Source organism: Aphis gossypii, chromosome 2 (assembly GCF_020184175.1).
Source record: "Aphis gossypii isolate Hap1 chromosome 2, ASM2018417v2, whole genome shotgun sequence".
Lineage (NCBI taxonomy): Eukaryota > Metazoa > Arthropoda > Insecta > Hemiptera > Aphididae > Aphis > Aphis gossypii.
This window is the reverse complement of record NC_065531.1, coordinates 72,385,538-72,398,678: the sequence shown is the minus strand read 5'-3', so window position 1 is coordinate 72,398,678 and position 13,141 is coordinate 72,385,538. Positions and strand designations below refer to the sequence as shown.

General features: G+C 26.0%; 1 protein-coding gene across 1 annotated transcript in view; it reads right to left on the bottom strand.

Annotated features, from left to right (window-relative positions):
- Positions 1-13,141, bottom strand: part of LOC114125878 (uncharacterized) — a 33,426-nt gene extending 20,285 nt beyond the window's left edge. Inside the window, exon 1 of the mRNA XM_050202004.1 lies at positions 12,463-13,141. The gene's annotated coding sequence lies outside the window, so the exon portion shown is untranslated. The remainder of the gene's footprint in view (positions 1-12,462) is intronic.

The window sequence follows — 13,141 nt, the reverse complement described above, 5'->3', positions numbered from 1 at the left end:
ACGAGAAGAAATTACATCGGTCCTACAAATTATAGGTAATACTGATTTATTAAACATTAAATTAATTTGCCTTAAATAAACTGTTTCAACAATTTCATTAAGCATTGAAAAATGTTATGAAATATTATATATTTAAATTAATAATATAGGTACTTTATGAATTACAGTAAAAAATAATATTATAGTTCTTATATGTAATCAAAATGGTAAAATGTATAAAACAAAACTATATATTCATAAAGATTTAAGTATTATTATTTAAATACAATTTAAATATTTTTAAATAAAAGTATATCAAATATACAAACATAACACTGATAACTGATAACTAATTTAAGTATTTAGGTATATGTAAATTGTATAAATTAATAATTGGAAATTATAAAATAAATATAACAATAATTTAAATATTAAATATACATAGGTATGTTAAAAAAATATTTACTTATTTCATATTCAGAAGGTATTTTTGTATTCGGTTCACATGATTCATTAGTTTCAATTTCTGTTACTGTAAAATTACAATAATGTTGAAATAATTTATTGGTAGGTTCCTTGGGAAAACATTTAAAAAAAACAATTACATACCAATTTCAGATTGTATAGAAGTTTCAATGTTTATCGCACATGTATCAGTTCCTAGTGCTAATTTGAAAATAATAAAATAATTATAATGATAAATTTAAATATTAAAGATGTATGTATAATAAAAAAAGAAAAAATATTTACCAATTTCAAATCCAGAAGGTATTTTTGTATTCGGTTCACATGATTCATTAGTTTCAATTTCTGTTACTGTAAAATTACAATAATGTTGAAATAATTTATTGGTAGGTTCCTTGGGAAAACATTTAAAAAAAACAATTACATACCAATTTCAGATTGTATAGAAGTTTCAATGTTTATCGCACATGTATCAGTTCCTAGTGCTAATTTGAAAATAATAAAATAATTATAATGATAAATTTAAATATTAAAGATGTATGTATAATAAAAAAAGAAAAAATATTTACCAATTTCAAATCCAGAAGGTATTTTTGTATGTTTTTCACTAGTTCTAAATGTTTCAATATCTGTAACTGTTAAGTATAAATAAAATTAAATCATTAAAATATTTTAAGCCTACCTACTTAAGAAAATATTTATAAAAAAATCAACACAAACCACACATTTGGACTGTGGATAAATTAATTACAAGTACCTAGATATATAATATATTTTTAACATTGTTTTAATATTTACTTGTTGATAATAATTTAGCTTTATTACTTGATTCAATCGATGCAGAGTTGTTGGTCTTAAAGTATTTAACAATAGACGCTGTTCCATTTACTTTTCTTTTTTTTTTGCAATAGTCTAAATGTCTCGACCAATTAGTGTGATTCATATCACCCTTAATTTTTCCACAAACGCATACTGAAGAGCTCATAATGAAAGTATAAATGACAATTTTTAACACAATTTTAAAAGATAATTAAACAAGTACAAAATGTGCAGAATAATTAAATGATTTTATAGTTAAACCTTTTTATTCACACTGAACGTATACGTTTTGTAACGTCAATCACAGACAATGAACGAGTTACGAGTAAACAGTGAACGGTCTTTACAGTCATTACTGCTCTCCAGATAATAAAAATATAATTTGGTGTATTTATCATTTATTTTATTCTATTTATAAATACACCTTATAAAACCACAGAACAACAATATTTCATAAGTCAGTATTGATACATATACGTATATGACCATGATAATGATTTGTGTCCATTATTTGGTAAACTGATTATCAGTTATCTCAGAACTATAAATAAAACCACGGACTACAATATATCAATAGGTATCTTAGTCCGTGAATAACAGTCACCATAACATTATTATTATTATTATTTTATATTCGTGAATTAATGATATAAATCATAATATTATTACAATGCAAGCATAGATAATAAGCACATAATAATTTCTTTATTTATATTTTCATTATTTTCATTCAAGACTAACCGTGTGTGTGGGCTTTATGAGGTCATGAGGTATGACCCACCACCACCCCCCAAAAAACCAGAAGCAATCGCTTCTGAAAAACATGGTTCGCTACGCCACTGATAGAAGGTATAGTACAGTTGAGAGTACAGTTATTTAAGGTAGTTTAATATTTCTATACTTCGTACCAAATTGTATACTTGAATGTTTCTGCAGGTAAAAAATATGACTAAAAATATTTATCAGTAAGTTTATTTTTTATACATAGGCCAAAATAATTTAACCTTTACTTTTTGTTAATTCTAAATTCACTATTAAACTAATGTCGAAATATTCTATTATTATGATTATTATAATAGATGTATTATTAAACTAATAAATACTTTTTCTTTTACTTAAAGTCCATGTTTCAATCTCATTTGAATTGGTGATTATTAAAACTTTAAAGAACACATAGGGTACCTTTGTACTTTTAAGCTTCTAATCAAATTATTGGATATTAAACTTATTTTTTGAAAAAACTTAATTATAATTAAGTTAAGTATATTATAGATAAAGATAATTTAAATGTATGTATATTATATAAAGGAGGTTATAACAACAACAAAATTATAGATAACCCTAATACGTAATTAATCTAAAAAATTGATAGCTGCTTAAATTAAATTAATATTAACATTTAAGCAGTTATTAGTTTATTACCAAAATAAAAGTTTAATTTGAAAAGGCATAGAGTGATTTTCATATAAGTAAAAATGATTTATGATTCTATCTAATAATGAATACCATTAAAACTATACGTACAAAACAAATCACTAAAAATAAAAAATTAATTCACAATTACTAGAAAAAAAAATGTTACTTTGAGCTATGATCTTTATCTAGACAAACTATTAAAATAAGACAAAAATTTTGCACACTATCACAATATTCCGTTCCTATAATAATATAGATATAATACGTATGTGATGAATACGAATGATTTATTGACATACTATGGACATAATACATATTAAATAAAAATTACAGATATTTTTAGTACCTAGGTATTTTTTAGTACTTTAAAATACTTGGTTTTTTAAGATTTTATAAATTATGAAAATTATTTAAAAAGGCTAAAAAACGATTCTTTAAAATATAATAAAATGGTATGATATCCAATTTAGTATGTAAAATAAAACGAAATACAAATATTTATAATCATTGTCTGGATATTTTTTTATAAAAATGGTAAACTATAGATCGTAGTACCTATAGTTCATCCCTACAAGAAAAAAATGAAAACTGCACAACTATTTTTGATGGATATAGCATGAATAGTATTAACAATTATTGTATACAACTAAAAAAGGCCTTAAAATTCAATGATAGATATTAATATGGTGTTGTGAATAAATCATTATTAACTTTATTTCTTAATAATATAGAATAATTAAAAATAATTAAATTTTGATATGTATAAAAACACATTTTGATAACTGATGTATAAAAAAAATATTAGAACTGTAAGATGTTCCATCTATTATATCGAAATAAAAAAAAATGTATGGTTTCTTTGAAATTGATATAGGTACTTATTTGAATCTGTATTGAAATATTATAATTATTACATATTACACAATCTTATTAAATATAAAAAAATGGTTATTAATTAAATTAAAGCGGGTAAAAAACAATCTAAAAATATAAATACTAGATCAAATAATCGCATACGAATAATTGTATAAATTTAAATAAATGCTAAACGAAGCACGTCGTATTCATTATAAATTATAAATAAGAAATAACTTATAAGTATTTATGTTGGTAATATATTTTTTAATTAATGATTAATATGTTTTATTATTATTATTATATTTAAGGATAACTTATTGAATATTGATAATAAAGACCATACAAATCTAGGGAATCTAAAACTTAAATTGTGCCACAGGTTATGGAACTGGCCACACACAAAGTTATTTATAATTTATACCTTGATAAATATCGGAATATATAATATTAATCCAAAGAAATAATAGTCTCATTGGAACTCGGGGTAGTAAAATTAATTTCATCCTGCAATAGACAATTTTATGATTCATAAATCATAATCATAATTAATGCGTATTTTATTGGCTACAATATTTATTTTTGACACTGGTGAATTATTATTAATTATTATATTATATTTAAGACACTTATTACACTGTCTCCATATTCTGTGTAAGCAGTGCGGTTAACCAGTAAACACAAAATACCAAATAGTTGAAAAAATATTCAACTATGCCATGGGTTAGGTGGTTATTATTAATGACTAGTGAAATCGTTTTACCTAAACATTATTTAATTTAGTGAATGGCAAGAAAGCTCTAAACACGGAAATATACGATGATAGTATAGGTAATAATAAATAATATAGCATACTAAATTATGTTATATGGTTAGTGGTTAAGTATATGAATTGTTCATATTGAACTATAAATAATGATAACAGAAATTTATATTTAACAGAGATTTTTCATTAAAATTGTAATAATTGTTTACAAATTCTTAATGTTAACGGAAGTTAATAAATCACATTTCAAATTAAAAAAACGGGGATTTTGCTCAGCAATATATAATATAGGCGTACCTTCTCCTTGAGCACGTTACTGTTGGATGCATTTAACATTAATTCAATGATATATCATAAGTAAAACGACTGTGAATCGAGATGGTGTGTCGCTTCCATTTCTAAGGATATTTTAAATCCATAAAGGTAATTTATTTTTTTATATGGTAGGTCAGAAGGCGTGGGGCGCAAACACAATCTATTCTCAGAGGGATGGTTACTGGTTACATTACTAACATATTGTCTTTTCGTATTAATATAATCGCTTATTATTAGTAAAAATGTATATGGATTGTAAATTCGTGTTAACAATTCATATTTAATTTAGTTTATTTTATTACACCAAGCCCAGGCTTCCAGAGTAGCATAAAGCTCCTAACACGTAATCTGTGGTTCTTTAAAAATGCATAAATATTTAAACTACCTATTTAGCATGTGTTTTTTTTTATCTTAATTATTGCGGCTCTTTGAAAATCATGTTTTTTGAAAACGGCTCATTTATATGAAATTATTCCTGACCTATACTATAATCAATTACCAAATTTTAAGATAACATCATCCCTGTCATTTCTAATGATTTTTACCAATATTTCAACTTTAGTGGTTATAATTTCATAAAATATTTAAAGAAAAAGAAAAGGCAAGTCTGTTACTTTAGATTGACAGGTACCTAGGTATAGTACACATTAAAATGAAATAAAATTTGTTTAGCTAACTATTAATCATAAGTTTATTATTTCGAACGTTTTTACAACATCGTACATAATAACACGACGTAAACATAGTGTATACAACATAAGCAGATACGTCAAATGTAAGTGTATAGCATACTCAATTTTTTAAATTTGTTATCACTTATTATTAGTTATTATCAGATAATCCGTTGGTCACATCCACCAGATGTGTGTAAGTACATCATAATATTTACATTAATAAAACTTTTTTTTTGGGGGGGGGGGGGGGGTCAAATAGCATATAACAATTGATACGACATAATTAATAGTTATACGCATATAATGACCGAGATCGTCATTAGTCAGATACCATATAAAATGGAGTATAAAACAATAAGGGATAAAATATTAATAATATAATAATTTTTAGAATTTTTTTAACTACTTCAAGAACAACTTGAGGAATCTTGAATTAACTTTTCAAATTTTTGAATTTAAAAAAATGTACCTACCAATCAGAATTTTTTTTTAAATGTTGATTGTTTCAAAAGAGCTTTAAAAATGTTTAAAAATGTCAAGAAAAAGACAATATAAATAATATTTTGTCAAAAATTCAAGTCTGCGAACTGTGGTTATTAGTTTTTTAATTCCAACAAAACACAAAATCTATTTTGTCGAAAACTGGTGTTATTAAATATTCCGTTTTCTAAATTATTTTTAAGTGCTAGAACCGATTTTCTATCATAAATCGTATATTATAGTTTTAATAATAGATTCATTTTGCCAATAATTATATATCTCATGTAATACAATTATACAAAGCACTTTGAGTTAATTTCTTCATTACTTATGGATAAGAAAACTGCAAACATTTTTACAATATAGTAAGCAGGGAAGCTCTATTGAAAACTGTTGGCGATATAGCATTAAATATCATTAAAGTTGGCTATAAACCTCTTCTTACATGTAAAAGCCAACACAAATTTTTTTATGCAGAAAACTGAATTATATTTTTATCATACTCGTCAAATAGACGTAACAATATACAGAGTTAGTGTTGAATGTTGTGACAAAGGAAATGATTTATAATATGATATTTTAATAATTGAGAATTATCTAGGTAAACATACGAGTTTTTGCAACCACCTTATAAATGCATCACATTAGAATGTATTTCAGATTAGCGCCCATTAATTTCACGAATAGACAAGTTACAAAAACAAAAATATATATTTATTATTTATGATAATATTATCCTATTACAAAATAAGTAAATGGCTACCATATAGTGAAATTGTGCAATACGGTATCCTTTGAAATCTATATACAATAAATTATCCGTATTCTACTTTATAGTTTATAGCAGGGGTGACCAGCGAGAATAGACTCGCGAGCCGCTAAATATATTAATAAATACGGAAGAGCTAAAATGTAAAAAAAATGGTCATATTATTATACAATACACATAAATTCATATTAAAATTTTTTTTTTGTAAAAATGTTACGATAAGATGCGAACCGCAAAAGCCTATGACGCGAGACGCGGTTTGGCCATCCCCTGGTATATAGTATTTACTATTTAAAGTACTTTTTTTTTAATGATAAAAAACATTAATTAAGAACATTAGAATAAAAATAATGATATAATAACAAGTTTATAACAAATGGGGTTATATATAATATGCACGGTTGTACACATTTTTGCGAGGTAGTGAAGTTCCGGGGAAGTTTTTAACAAATGAACTGGAAGGGAAGAAATGACAGAGAAAATATCTGATATTACAATTTCTAAAAACATTTGTAATTGAGTTTTCAAAAAAAATCAGACAAATATACAGTTAAATTATTTTTAATTCAATAATTGAATAATTACGTAATTAATATCCTATAACTTTTTATTTCCAATAATTTTTTCGGTTTACTGCAACTTGTTGTACCTATTGCTATATGAAATAACCATGACAGTTAAACGATTAGGTTATTGTAGGTATTGATAATGATTAATGATTCCATTCTACACACTATATAATTGGTGCGTACGCGTTTTTGTGACAAGGCTGAAGGCACCAAAAGAAATTACTAGAGCTAAAAATATAAAATTCTGACGTTACGTTAAAAAATAATTAAACTTGTATAATAATGTGTACTGGGTTCACCAGATTCAAATAAAATGCTAAATTTTAACTGTTCAGTGAACAGAACGAAGCAAACACAGTAGTTGATTGGTTCAATATGTGATGGACCTTTCACACGGACGTGTATCGTACGCGCGAGTTTTTAGTTTACATTGATTAAGTTCATATACGCCACTTCGACGATGGCGTGTTTCCTTCGCTGGTATTAGGATGTTGCGTTTTCGATCACTTTTGAAAACGACAAAAAAGTGTGGCCATCGACTGTGTTTTTACTTTTTGAAATAGAAAAATCCCTTTCTCAAAGGAAATGTAAATATAATAAAGTTTATTTGATATTTTAATGTGTGCAGACTACACTGCAGAAAATTCTAAAAGATTTTTAAAGATGAAGATCCAAATCCAAACGTCAGTAACAGAAATTATAGATCACAATTATAGGAGTCGTATAGGTATTTGGTTTAGGTAAGCGGCACTTAATGACATTTAAAAAATACTTTTTAAAGTTAAAAAAAACATGAAAAAACTCTTTTGCTCGTAATTACGAGATAAGTAGAATTAAGTTTCACTATGTAAAGTAATAAATGGAATGCATACAATCAAATTTGAATGAACTTGGATTTATCTATAAAACTTAAAATTATAGTGAAAATTTTATAAGCCCACAATTTGAAGCCTATATACCAAGGATATTGAATATTTATGGCGTGTTATACAACATAAATATTATTTAGAAGTTAAAGGAACTTCGAGGAGCTTTTACTTTGCTAGAGAGGAGGTTGCTAAAATAATGGTGAAAATCTATGTTATACTATAAATCCGACTATAAACTACTTTTTTATCTAGTTTTGATAGATCACGTACTTCAGATAACTATATTTTGATAATTTACAGTGCCGTTTTCCATTATTAAAATAAGTATTGTCACAGTAGTTATGCTCAGCTAGTTATTCGATATCCTTCGTTCCACAACGAGTTTGGGATAAATTCGACTTTGGAATAACAGGATAGTGTCTAAAAAATTACCTTAAATTTTTATTTTTTACGGGTGAACAATAACCGATGGATAAGCTTTTATCTTTAATACTACATCTATGCACCTCATACAATGACCAACCCAACCTCTAATCATTTTAAGTGCCATTAGTTTCTGATAGTTCTCATTAATCATTTAATGATTTTATAAATTACTAGGTAACTACCTAGTTACTCACAATACAAGTACTAGTAAATGATAAGCACATAAATCAAATCAAGAATTATAATTAAACAACCATATGTGTTCTAAGTTGTCTCTGTCTAACTAATGTACTACAGCGTTTAAAACGAATTTGAGATTAATAGAAACAATTTAATGTAGTTGACGCTGAAATACTCTAGAGTAAAATTGTCCTATTATCAAACTTAAAGATAAGAACGTGATAATAATCTGTTTTTGTAGGTTAATTATTAACGGTATTTTAATTTTTAAAAAAATGTACCACTATACTTAAAATATTACAATTTAAAAATAACCAAAATTAACTTAAAAATTAAAAAAAAATTGTAAAATATCAACGTTAAAGCACAGAAAATATACTTACCTTAAATTTTGATAATAGACCAAATAATTCACTCATTAAAGCGCTAATTACATAAAATTTATTCTACTGAACTCATATAATTATAATTGCTATGCTGCAGATTTATAGGTTTGAGATAAAAAGCCTGAACATTCAACATTTAATACCTACAACGTATTATTATTACGTTTTATTATTATTATTATTATTATTATATTATTAAGTTATTCTCGAGGTTATTCTAGTAGCAATTTAATTATTAGCGTTTAAAGTTCAAATTTTGACAAAATACTATATTTATATTATTTTTAAATGAATATTTTAAATTTACATTTTGTCGAAAATCGATATTTAAAAATATTATTTGTAATAACTTGAAACATGCTACTACTATTACTACTTGTAATTTTCTACACAACAGACATTTTTAAAATATTTGGTCTAATTTTAAGGCATTGATACTTTAATAGGTATTAAAAATATTAGAATTTATTTTAGTTTTTTTTCTACAAATGCTTATCATAACTTGTAGCGTTTATAGTATTTAACAAGATTAAAAATCCCATTAAAAATACATAAGTACATTGTTTTTTACATAACATTTTGAACATAGAATTTAACAAATTCTAATAAATAAAAGAAAAATAACAAAGGATAAAATCAGGCACCCACTTAATTCACTTGGATCATCATAAGTTGTGAAGCTTAAGTTAGGTGAATACTAACAAACTCAGTAGCTTTCCAGTTTGTCCATAATACAATGGTTAACCGACTTATTTGCAAATTAAGCTCATACAAAAGCAATGCCAAATTAGCAAGAATTTAGTTCACTATTATATTCCTAGATCATAAATAAATAAATTATAAAATATCCTTAGAAATAGTGATACCATCACTGTTTATAACAGTTTTTTATGCAATGATCATTGTATTCAATTTTAACACGTCATCCATTAGTCATTACAGTGACCTATTCATAAACGAGTACCTACCTACCTACAACAGTAGTCTTAACTCAGAATTTACAAGGAATTTACCATAGAACAGTACAACTTATTCAGTATTTTTATTTAACTAATAGAAATAAAGTATATTGCATTAAGACAAATGTAAATTTACTAAAAATAAATTACAGAATATTCCTAGTTTAGTAAATATCATTCATTTTGTGTTATTTAAAATTTTTAAAAAATAATTGATAAAAATTGACAAGTGTATTATTAATCTGTGTATAGCTTATACAGACAACTTTGACTATAATATAGTTTAGTTAATAGGCTCAGTTGACATCATTAATTTAAGTAGGTATTTAATCAGAAAATAAATAAATCAACGTGATAAAGTAACATAAAATATTTTTAACCACATTTATATCAACTAGGTACATATCATAATATTTAAAATTATTTTATTATACTGCAGATTGTACTCATACTTTTCTTCAACTAGGACAGTCATAAGACAAGGGGAAGTAGCATGATGAATCATGATGGATCTAACACAAGCAGTTTTATGAGTTTTAATTAAGGCTACTTTATTTTACCTAACTTAAACCAACCTCATAGAATACAATTGAAAAACAACAAACAACAAAAATAAAAGAAAACATTTCAAAATAATTTAACATAGTAATCAGTCAGTGTCGTATTACAGTATGTTACTGCTAGGGGCAACTAACTTTTGATGTGATCTTGATTTTGCCCGAGAAAAATGTTTTAACTACCCCAAATAAATTTAGTGTCATAACTAGGACTACTCTGTGGAGGGTGATATACATATTTTAAATTTGTAAAAAAAAAAAACATTTATAGGTATCTCAGAAATTATAATTCATTATATTATATAAAAAAAAAAGGTTTGGGGGTGATATATCACCTACATCAACCCCCCCCCCCCATAGTTACACCACTGTAACTCATATATATTTACGTATTTTTATAACAATTTTGATTATAATATTGTTAAGCACTATTTAGATTATTAAAAATAAAGAAATTTTAAAATGATAATATTTTTTTCAGAAATACTAAACTACAATAGGTACATGCCTTTAATCATTATAAAATTAACTCTATAGTTTGTTTTAAGGTCATCAAAATATATAACATCTAATAAATATCTATTAAATTCAAACTATTGCTTATAGATGAATTTTTTTAGCAAACTTGGAAAATTGGACTAATTAAAATACTGAGATTAGTGAACTCATATCAAATTAATAACCTATGTTCATTGGTACTTTATATATTTTTAATTTTCATAACTTTGTATGATATTGGTAATGGTAGGAAATTAACCTCATAATTAATGTTAAACTTCAGTCAAATATTTTAAATACTAATATGAAAAACTGCTAGGTACCTATTATATACAATACTATAAAAATATTATGAGTAAGCAAATTAACCAATGTTTCAACATATATTATACACGTACGTCGTACAATGCTAAATAGTAAATTTGAATTTTCTGTATGGGTTGCGTATGTCAGTATGTTGTTATAAACAAAATAATACAAATTTCAGTGTAGACCTAATTATCTATACTATAAAAGTCTAGAAGTATAAAAACCACAAACATTTTTTTTTTTTTTTTTTAATTAAAATAAATTTCATTTTTTGTTTATGTTTAACTGTTGCCAATCAAAAAAAAAATAAAATAAAAAATATATATAATATATTATGCCATTACGGTACCTAGATAAATGTACACGAATACATCAATTATTTATAGATATATTTAATACAGAGATGACCTTTGTTTTTTATGTTTTTACATATCATACAATATTATACAAAATACTCACACCCATGAGAATTGAAAATAAAAAAACTGTTTCATAAAAATGCCATCTGTCTAACATCTGTCTGACTGAGCTGAATGTTCATTAATTACATTTTTTATTATTGACTATAACCGTAAATGATTAATGTTAATGTAACTATAAAAATTAAAAGTTTAATACTATAAATATTAATAGTACCTAATAGTAATATTAAAGTCGAGATTTAAGTACAAAACACAATTAATATATCTGGATGTATAATAAATATATTTTTATAATTCATATAGATAGGTATCTAAATTGAAATCAAATATAATAGAATTTATTTTTTATTCAAACAAAATAGGTAAATAACAAAACTACCTACAATAAACCAACCAATATACATAAAGTGTATACCTATTACTATTGTGTAAACTTGATCTGAGATAGTAACCAGTAAGTACCTATTTAAACATCAAAAATGACCGTAGATGATTTACCATCAACTTAAAATTAACTTAAATTAGGCTTAGGTATTTATTAGTACAATTGAGTAACTTTACAAGCTGTAATCAATAGTAGGTTCTATCATTTCCTACACGATTAGTTAGGACAAATATCATAATATGACCATTACAATGCATTGTCATAACAACCAAGTTGGGAATATAAAAAGGTTAAACTATTTTCTAAAGAGTAAAGGGTAAACATGGGTTGGAGAATATGTAAAAGTTCACAACTCGGCACTTACCGCTCAGTTTCCTCATTGTGAAGCCTGCATGTGAAATATTATCTGTGGGGGCAACTTCTCCGTGTGTAGGTAGTTCTGGTTAGTGAGATTTGGCGCCGACTCGGTTCAGAGAATAGAACTGTTGAAGTCCACTAAGATTTATGTCCGTCAAACGAGAGTACCTACTGACCGTCAGTTGCTTTCGATACGTTAACGATTCCAATTTCGTGACTCGTACCTACTCACATTGCCCAGACGAAGAGTTCGAAAGACCGTCGCTCTGGAAGCGGCGTGAAATCCATTCGCGACGTGGTACTACCACCATTCTCGGTCGGTGGCGGGCAACCCTTCTGTACCGGGATGATCGTCTTAATCTGATTTCTTTTCGACACTAACGGCGTCGAAAACCGAACGAACGTCTCGAGTACACTCACGGCAATCGAACTCGACGAGCAAGGAAACAATATCCTCTCGTACGACCGCACTATGATACCGTATAGCCGATAGCGACGAGTGACGATTTTCGTCTTGCAACGTTAATAATAATAATAATAATAATAATGGTAGGTAGAAACGATTGAACCGCGCGACAGTGCGACACCGGATAAGAAGGGAACGTTCAACGTAATAAACTAATAAATAATAATGTTACCGTCAGTGGAGTATTATCGCGCGACGTACGGTACGGCGGCGATCGGCA